We start from the raw sequence: 10,950 nt of genomic DNA on the forward strand, positions 1-10,950 counted from the left end.
ATACATACAATTTTTATGTACAAGAATATTAATTTATGAGAAACCAATTTTTAATTCACAGTACGTTAAAATTGATGAATGCGTTTGGGGAGGACGGCCGCTGCTTTAAACAGCCTAGCGTGAGAACGGGGTGAAACAGCCCGTCCTCCAAACAAAGACCCAAAAGTGATTCCATCCACCCGCCAAACCCTCAGCTGTTTATGAATGAAAAACGGTTTACACACGCAGCCCGTCCTCCAAACAAAGATCCAAAAGTGATTCCATCCACCCGCCAAACCCCCTGTTTATGAATGAAAAGCGGTTTACACACGACTCAACTGATTTCGTTCGAACACTTCCGGAACAAGTGCTTCACTGACGAGTTTTGTTCGAACCACAACGCTATAAATGCTTCACCCACGTACTACAAATGCAAATAATCGCCAACCGAACCTAAACACCTAACCTAACCTAACCTATGCCTATATATGCACAATATGCTATTATAATAATTTATATTTGAGAAAATTCTTGTTTTGAATGAACAGCATGTTAAAATTTATGAATGCGTCTGTGGGGTCGACCGCTGGATGTAATGGACTTGAGTCGAGGACGGGTTGACACACGACTCGCAACTGATTTCGTCCGAACACTTCCGGAACAAGTGCTTCACTGACGACTTGTGTTCGAACCACAACGCTGTAAATGCTTCACCCACTTACTACAAATACAAATAATCGCCAACAGAAACTAAACACCTAATCTAACCTTGCCTATATATGCATAATATGCTAATATATTATAATTTATATGTGAGAAAATTCCCGTTTTGAATGAACATCATGTAAAAATGTATGAATTCGTCTGTGGGGTCGACCACTGGATGGAATGGACTTGAGTCGAGGACGGATTGCTGCTGGAGTCGTACCCCTCCAAGAGCTTCGTTCACAGATTACAAAAACCAATAATACCCAACAGAATCTAACCAAAGTTAAGGCTAATCACATTCTGTTATGAAATACTGGCTTCTTGAGGTTATCTTGAGATGATTTCGGGGCTTTAGTGTCCCTGCGGTCCGGTCCTTGACCAGGCCTCCACCCCCCGGAAGCAGCCCGTGACAGCTGACTAACACCCAGGTACCTATTTTACTGCTAGGTAACAGGGGCATAGGGTGCAAGAAACTCTGCCCAATGTTTCTCGCCGGCGCCTGGGATCGAACCCACAGGATCACAAGTCCAGCGTGCTGTCCGCTCGGCCGACCGGCTCCGGATAATTCTCCGGAACAAGCCACTCTCTGCGTACTTCACAACCACTCTGTCCTCACGAACGACCTGTAGACCTACGAGATCTGCCACTTTCACACCCATAACTGTAGAGTGTAGCTGACGACGCCAATATCCACCCGACGGTGTAGCTGACGCCGCCAATATCCACCCGACGGTGTAGCTGACGACGCCAATATCCACCCGACGGTGTAGCTGACTCCGCCAATATCCACCCGACGGTGTAGCTGACGACGCCAATATCCACCCGACGGTGTAGCTGACGACGCCAATATCCACCCGACGGTGTAGCTGATGCCGCCAATATCCACCCGACGGTGTAGCTGACTCCGCCAATATCCACCCGACGGTGTAGCTGACGCCGCCAATATCCACCCGACGGTGTAGCTGACGACGCCAATATCCACCCGACAGGGAAAACGTCGTCCCAGCCGAGTCCTTCCTCCTTAGTGGTGGCGCTAAGTCCCCCATACTGAGACTGTTTGCCAGTCACCCTACAGTGGCAAACAACAATCTCCCAATGTCAACAACAGCAGGAAGACCAATGGGACGTCCGACCCGTCTGGTAGTTGCCACCACACTCCAACAAATGTACAGATTCGTAAGTGCTTGCATAACTGCTTCGTGAATCTGGCTCCAGACGATGTCCTCTTCACTGGAGGCCGATAAGTCCCCATGGCAACTCAACAGGCGTACCACGTCCCCCACGGGGGACAACGCCCCCATAGCCGTCACAGACACCCTCCTCCGACAGCCACTAGGGCGGAACTGACGAGCACCACGAACAACCAGTCTCCATCCACCAGCTGCCGACTAGCCTATCCAGGTAGCTATTGCAACCCGTCCTCGACTCAAGTCCATTACATCCAGCGGTCAGCCCCACAGACGCATTCATAAATTTTAACATGGTGTTCATTCAAAACGGAAATTTTCTCAAGTATAAATTAATATTATAATATATTAGCATATTGTGTATATATAGGCATAGGTTAAGTTAGGTGTTTAGGTTCTGTTGGCGATTATTTGTATTTGTAGTACGTGGGTGAAGCATTTACAGCGTTGTGATTCGAACAAAATTCGTCAGTGAAGCACTTGTTCCGAATATGTTCGAACGTCAGCAGTTGTGAGTCGTGTGTAAACCGCTTTTCATTCATAAATAGGGGGTTTGGCGGGTGCATGGAATCACTTTTGGATCTTTGTTTGGAGGACGGGCTGAGTTATTGAGAGAGAGTTGACTACTCGGAACGAACTACTCAGAAACGTTACATGGAGGGGTCGAACGAACGAGCCCTCCATGTAACGAGGGCTCTGGTGAGCCCTCCATGTAACGAGGGCTCTGGTGAGCCTGTAATATATACAAAGTACAAATTTGAACTTTAATCCATACACAGGAATCACAATAGCGTAATGCATCAATGAACAAGTCCACAAGGATCCACAAGGTTCGAATCCTCGTCACGGCCCTGTTGTTGTTGTTGTTATAGATTCAGCTACTTGGAACAAGTTGCAAGTAGCACGGGTTATGGTGAGCCCGTAACTTACCTGGCACAGGAGCGGGGCAAGTAGCACGGGCTATGGTGAGCCCGTAACTTACCTGGCACAGGAGCGGGGCAAGTAGCATGGACTATGGTGAGCCCGTAGTGGCCTTACCTGGCACAAGAGCGGGGCAAGTAGCACGGGCTATGGTGAGCCCGTAGTGGACTTACCTGGCACAGGAGCGGGGCAAGTAGCACGGGCTATGGCGAGCCCGTAGTGGACTTACCTGACACAGGAGCGGTGCAAGTAGCACGGGCTATGGTGAGCCCGTAGAGGACTTACCTGGCACAGGAGCGGGGCAAGTAGCACGGGCTATGGTGAGCCCGTAGTGGACTTACCTGGCACAGGAGCGGGGCAAGTAGCACGGGCTATGGTGAGCCCGTAGTGGATTTACCTGGCACAGGAGCGGGGCAAGTAGCACGGGCTATGGTGAGCCCGTAGTGGACTTACCTGGCACAGGAACGGTGCTTGAAGGTAGATTTGTTCATTGATCTTTAATACACATGTGCAAGAGTAAAGTAAACTCCCCCAAGTGGAGTAAAGTAAACCTCCCCCAAGAGTAAAGTAAACTCCCCCAAGTGGAGTAAAGTAAACCTCCCCCAAGAGTAAAGTAAACTCCCCCAAGTGGAGTAAAGTAAACCTCCCCCAAGAGTAAAGTAAACTCCCCTTTACTCCCCCAAGTGGCTTGGGGGAGTAAAGTAAAGGGGTGAACCTATTTCTTCACACAAGGGTGAAGAAATAGGCGGGAAATAATAGGATGCAATACCAATCAAAAACTGGGTATGGCGGTGGAACCCAGTATAAGTGTCGGTATCCTGTGCAATATAATACCTCACCATGGGCATATATACCCATATAATACCGTAAGTAATACTGAAAAGATATACCATTATTATATATCCATAAGACAACAATTGAGAGTAAAATAACATATCTTACAGGGAAACAGCCTCCGTGGTGTAGTGGTAAGACACTCGCCTGGCGTTCCGCGAGCGCTATGTCATGGGTTCGTATCCTGGCCGGGGAGGATTTACTGGGCGCAAATCCTTAACTGTAGCCTCTGTTTAACGCAACAGTAAAATGTGTACTTGGTTGTAACAACGATTCTTCGCGGCAGGGGATCGTATTCCAGGGACCATAGGATTAAGGACTTGCCCGAAACGCTACGCGTACTAGTGGCTCTACAAGAATGTAACAACTCTTGTATATATCTCAAAAAAAAAAAGAATTCAGTTGGCGTGAAGGTAAGGTTGAAGTGGATCTCACTCCACTTTGTACGTAAACTGCTCTTTTGTTGAGAAAATAAGAGTGAAAGAGTTCCAAGAGCCGCGTCTGACTCTCATATATGTCTGGAGTCTGAATAGGACTAAACTTCTTTAGATCTTATTGAATAAACCTTGCAAATGCCTGATACGTCGAGCCCATTTGCAAGAGTTTTCAGAGACGGAAAAGGAGTGGATTTGATCGTGTGTACTCATCTATTTGTGCTTGGGGGGTTGAGCTCTGGCTCTTTGGTCCCGCCTCTCAACCGTCAATCAACTGATGTACAGATTCCTGAGCCTACTGGGCTCTGTCATATCTACACTTGAAACTGTGTATGGAGTCAGCCTCCACCATATCACTGCCTAATGCATTCCATCTGTTATCTACTCTGACACTGAAAAAGTTCTTTCTAACGTCTCTGTGGCTCATGTGGGTACTCAGTTTCCATCTGTGTGTGTGTTTGTGTGTGTGTGTGTGTGTGTGTGTGTGTGTGTGTGTGTGTGTGTGTGTGTGTGTGTGTGTGTGTGTGTGTGTGTGTGGGGGGGGGGGAAGTGGAACACACTTTGAGTAAACAGGCTTTTGACAATTAGACGAACGGTCATTATGCCCCATGTCTGATCACCTATAGTCACTATATCAATAAATTGTTTTCCGTACATATTCGATTCTTAATGTACATTGTAACGTATTAAATTGAGAAGTTGTGACAAAATTAATTGTAATATTATTAAAGAATGATTAACTTTTACAAGCATTGTTAGAAGAAGTACATTTTTGGTCTTCAATAAGCAGAGAGTTTGTCAAAAAAATATTCGAAAAAATATAGCGATATATAAGGGAAATTATCGGCTGTTTTATATAGAAAAAAAAAAACGAAAGGCAAAGGAAAGAAATGCATAAACTTTTACTATATTAATAAATGATCTGAAAATGGTATTAAAATTAATATGAAAATAATTAGAACTGAGTTTTGACTATTGAGTTATAAAATCCTTCACAACGGAAGGTCCGCGTTTGATGACCAAATGAAACCGGTTTTAAAGCATTAATAATATACTTTGAAAATAATAGCACTCTTTGATGGCATTCATATGAGTCAATGTCACACAATGCTAGCAACAATAGCTTATTACAACAATAACCTCAATAGAACGGCTGTTTACGCTATTGTTAATTAAAGCAGGTGAAATTAGTGGCAGTGTCAGTGCCAATATGTTTTCAACCCTGCAGGCACTGTTGCTTCCAAAGGTGCATCTGCAACCATTATTGCACTATAAATGTGACGTACAAAATTAGTATGGAAAAATTACCAGTGGAAAAGATGAAGAATTAAAACTTTGCATTGAGACTAGATATTGCAAGAGCGAGTTTATATTGTAAGAGAGATGTTGCTTGGTCTCGTGGGCCAAGAGTTGGTCTCCTGCTATCATGTAGTGTTTGTGCTCTCTATTGTGGCTTGCAAATGGCATCATGGTTTGGACAGTTTAGGTAATTTGTGGTATAGTTCTTATTCTAATATGTACTTTCATCGTGTGTGTGTGTGTGTGTGTGTGTGTGTGTGTGTGTGTGTGTGTGTGTGTGTGTGTGTGTGTGTGTGTGTGTGTGTGTGGGGTTCAGGTCCTAGCATAATCTAGATGTATTATGTCTGTTAATCCCTTCAACGAACCCCTAATGTAACTGGGGATTCGTAAATCCATTTCAATAACTGTAGTAACCAATTAAATGGTAAATCTCACACACACACACACACACACACACACACACACACACACACACACACACACACACACACACACACACACACACACACACATAAGGGGCCTCGTAGCCTGGTGGATAGCGCGCAGGACTCGTAATTCTGTGGCGCGGGTTCGATTCCCGCACGAGGCAGAAACAAATGGGCAAAGTTTCTTTCACCCTAAGTGCCCCTGTTACCTAGCAGTAAATAGGTACCTGGGAGTTAGTCAGCTGTCACGGGCTGCTTCCTGGGGTGTGTGTGTGTGTGTGGTGTGGGGGAAAAAAAAGTAGTTAGTAAACAGTTGATTGACAGTTGAGAGGCGGGCCGAAAGAGCAAAGCTCAACCCCCGCAAAAACACAACTAGTAAACACACACACACACACACATTCGATATCAGAAAGAACTTTTTCAGTGTCAGAGTAGTAGACAAATGGAATGCATTAGGCAGTGATGTGGTGGAGGCTGACTCCATACGCAGTTTCAAGTGTAGATATGATAGAGCCCAGTAGGCTCAGGAACCTGTACACCTGTTGATTGACGGTGAGAGGCGGGACCAAAGAGCCAGAGCTCAACCCCCGCAAACACAACTAGGTGAGTATACACACACACACACACACACACACACACACACACACACACACACACACACACACACACACACACACACACACACACACACACACATAGAATAACGTGCAACAATTCCCCCATGAACAGGAAGTCCCTCGACTGAGAAAGTTTAGCTTTTACAGAAGTGAAACTCTCAAAGAGGCAACATAGAACACTGCACGACTCGGGGAATATTTCCCGGGAACAAAGTCTGTCTAATTTTTGGAGTTCCTGTGGCAGGAAATGAATGGTGGGGCTTCATAACAGTTGTCATACCCACTGGGCATTACGCAACAACAGGGCATACAAAAGTCGACTCAAAAAACCCTTGGCTCGTTTGCTTGCGCTAATTTTTATGGGGAATTCTTGTGCTTTGAGCGACTCTTGAATCCCTCTGAGATTATGGTTTAAACCTTTGATATATCTATATCTATCATTTTTCTCATATAACTATATCTAAAATATAGAATATCTGTTTGTCTATCCAAACTTCGAGGACAAATGCATGGGGTTAGTTTCAGCAAACTTTGCAGGGGGAATTATCTGGGGTACAGGGCGGACATAGTTTGGCTGGGATCAGTCCTATTGTCCCCCTCAAGGCAAATTAATACCCCCCGCATAAAAAATTGCTTTGAGAGTCCCTAGATTTCGCACTTGAATTTGGTATTAAATGGAAATATGAGTCTGGTGGAGGTTGAAAACCAGACAAGAAAATGGGAAAATGGATTGAACAGTCGTGAGATACACACACACACACACACACACACACACACACACACACACACACACACACACACACACACACACACACACACACACACACACACACCTCTGGCGAACACACATATATTTCATCAATTCCTTGAAGATGTTGGTATAACACTATCACATGTAATGTGTTTGTCGGGATATGAAGGAGCTGGGACATGAGTACAGGGTGCTGGGACATGAGTACAGGGTGCTGGGACATGAGTACAGGGCGCTGGGACATGAGTACAGGAAGCTGGGATAAAAGAGCGAGGCAAGAACAGTATCCAACCACTTGCACCATCGGGAATCGAACGCCGACCTGCAACGAGTGTTGTACCGACTACTCCAAATGGATAAATGCGAGTTTTTTCTGACGTTTCTTAATAACTTGTTCACCTGTGCAGCTCTATTTCCTTACCACAGGTCACAACACCTGTGGACCATTAAACACGTGACCTAGTGAGCAGCTGTTAGCATATATTGTTTACTGGAACAGGTTGGGCTAAGTTAGACTTACGGTTTAAAGTAGCTATACGTACTGTCTAAATGTATAAAGTGACAGGCTAAACTATAGCCATTTAGAAGACCAGAGACAAAAATACCTTCATCAAGAACATGTCTGATATGAAATTGTTGTAAAAATTAATCGAATTTTCGAATCCTCGAAGGTAAAACTTTCTGCCAAGGAAATTTAATACATTTCTTTCAGAATACTACATCCTTTGCATCACTAAATAATTTTATTGTCAAGTTTGCATAACATTCATGAATATTTTGAAAGTTGGTTCTCGCGGTATCTTTTCCGAGCCGCAAATGGAATGTTGATCTGACGAGGCGGAGGCTGCACTGGGAATAGATATAGACCTCTTTGTTTACATCCACTACATGCAAACTTAGTTTTCCACTCTTTCGAAGTTGAGTGCTGCAATTGCAATCCTCGTGATCAAAATGCATGCACAGTTATACCTAACCGGGGATGTTTATGTTTTGTTGTAAAAACGTTATTCGTATGTTTTAAGACGGACGATATCGAAAACATTTTATTGGATGCGAACCATCACTTAGCAGAAATGGTTTTCGGGAAAATACGAATTGTCCATTTTTAGGAACAAATATTTTTGGTTATATCATCCTTTTCTGTCATTGACTTGTGGGTTTTATCATTATTTCTCGTATGTTTCACCATTCCATTGATCTATACAGCTGAATACAAAAATATATAATAATCCTTCATATAATCCAAATTGAAAGATAAAATTGCTTAACTAGATAACTAATTGGATAATTATTGCACTGTTGTAGCCTATCCAACTGATAAGAACGATATATAAATTAATTTATACAGGGCTTGCATTGCCTTAATGCATAAAAATAATTTACATATGACGAACATTGGACTAATTTATTTAAACTTGACATTCATTTAAATTCTTGCATTGTTATTTGATTTCTAAATTGTCGTGTATATGTTTGACGTGAAAATATTAGTAACATACTTTAAAAATAATATATTTTTTCAAAATTTTCTTGACCCTGAGATATATAATAAATGAATATAAAGCCTAAATTATCTATAACCGAATATATCTTTTCTTGAATAAAAGTTAAAACAAATTCATTTATGTATATAATTCTCATGTATTTATGTGTTGCATTACAAACGTATTATTTATAGAAAAAAATATGTATTTAAGGTGACTGAAGAAATAGCATTGAATTCCTAAAACCATCTTGTTAACAAAAATCTATGAGAGAAATTAAATCCCCCAAAATATTCCAACAAATCCTCCTTATATCCATAAATCCATATTCATACACTAAGCCGGAATAATGGTGTGGGGGGGGGGGGGGAAATAGACCCCCAGCCCCCCATTCTTTATTTTGAGATGTGTAGGCAGAGTTTCTAATTGATAAATCTAGTTTAAAAAAATCCAATTCTATGCCATTTTGTTTGAAAAAAAAAAAATTGACGTAGATGATGAGTCATAATAACGTGATGATATGATGATTAACCACAGACCACAAGATGAGGAGATGAGGACGTTTCGGTCCGTCCTGGACCGACGATTGACTTGATAACGGTCCAAGATGGACCGAAACGTCGTCGTCTCTCTGTCTTCTAAGGTGTTGTTTGGTCATCAAAAAATTTATTTTTCAATTTATTGTTTTCACTGTCAGAATGTGTTCAAAAAGAGAGCGCTGGACTATTATGTGTTCCCAGATATTTGTGCCAAAGAAGTCCATGTCCCCTTCTCCCCTTCCCCTTCAATTATTGAGTCCCCTTCAATTATTGAGTCCCCTTCAATTATTTTAGAGTCGCCATAGAGACTATTTTCCTGTCACTCTGCAATGCAATATTGCAAACAGACGGTCAATCATAAACCGGTTTTGCAGGCGAGGAGTCACAATAACGTGGCTGAAGAATGTTGACCAGACCACACACTAGAAGGTGAAGGGACGACGACGTTTCGGTCCGTCCTGGACCATTCTCAAGTCGATTGAGAATGGTGCTGGACGGACCGAAACGTCGTCGTCCCTTCATCTTCTAGTGTGTGATCTGGTCAACCGGTTTTATTCATGTGCTGAGTCTGTCTCTTCTTCCCAAAGACCTTGGGCCAGATTCACGAAAGCACTTACGCAAGCACTTACGAACGTGTACATCTTTCCTCAATCTTTGACGGCTTTGGTTACATTTATTAAACAGTTTACAAGCATGAAAACTTGTGAATCAACTGTTGTTATTGTTATAAACAGCCTCCTGATGCTTCGGGGCTCATTAACTGTTTAATAATTGTAAACAAAGCCGCCAAAGATTGAGAAAAGATGTACAGGTTCGTAAGTGCTTTCGTGAATCTGGTCCCTCGTCATTAGTCTTTCTTAAAACAAAATACAAATTCATTTTAAACTCATGTATGGAGATAATTGTAACTAATCATGTCAATATAACAACAATACTTTAAAATAACTTGATTTATCCTCTGTGGCTATTAACTATGATGAACTTTGTTGCCAAATATAGAATCAATATATCTTCTCCTCGCCAGATTTAGTATAGATTTCAGATAGAAGAACGAGTGACAGCAGAACAATATTGATCATTGAGCATCTTGCAACACACAATGATCATCAATATTGATCATTATTAATCAAGGAATCATGACTTTTGAAAAAGAGTCTTGCATAAAGAAGCATAAGGCTTCTTCCCTAAGATGCATAAAGAAGTATAAGGCTTCTTCCCTAAGATGCATAAAGAAGTATAAGGCTTCTTCCCTAAGATGCATAAAGAAGTATAAGGCTTCTTCCCTAAGATGCATAAAGAAGCATAAGGCTTCTTCCCTAAGAAAAAACCCATGCTCAAGCACTTGCTTATCAGCACATGCACAAGAGTTCACGATAACATCTTGCAAGAGCAATTAAGATAACAAACTAGAAGAGCAATACATCTGGCACCTAATATATTTACCTTTGCAGTAAAGATGCATAAATTACCTTTCAATTGCAGCGTTAATTATGCATTTAAGTTCTTGCAAGAGTTTAAATCTCCCAATCAATTACGTACACCTTCCAAGCGGGCACAATCACACAGAACGATTGGTTTCAAGGAGATTTAGGACTGGAAGAAGAGAGGAGATTTTGGAAAAATTACAGAGAGTCTGAGACAATTGATCTGGTTCCCTTCAGAGAGAGCCGGATGCCCCCATCAGGCAGCTGTCAGGTTTGAGGAGCCAGACCTTACTGACACCCACCATCACTATCTCCTTCCTACCACCATCACCATCTCCTTCCTATCAC

Source organism: Procambarus clarkii, chromosome 61, assembly GCF_040958095.1.
Source record: "Procambarus clarkii isolate CNS0578487 chromosome 61, FALCON_Pclarkii_2.0, whole genome shotgun sequence".
Taxonomy (NCBI): Eukaryota; Metazoa; Arthropoda; class Malacostraca; order Decapoda; family Cambaridae; genus Procambarus; species Procambarus clarkii.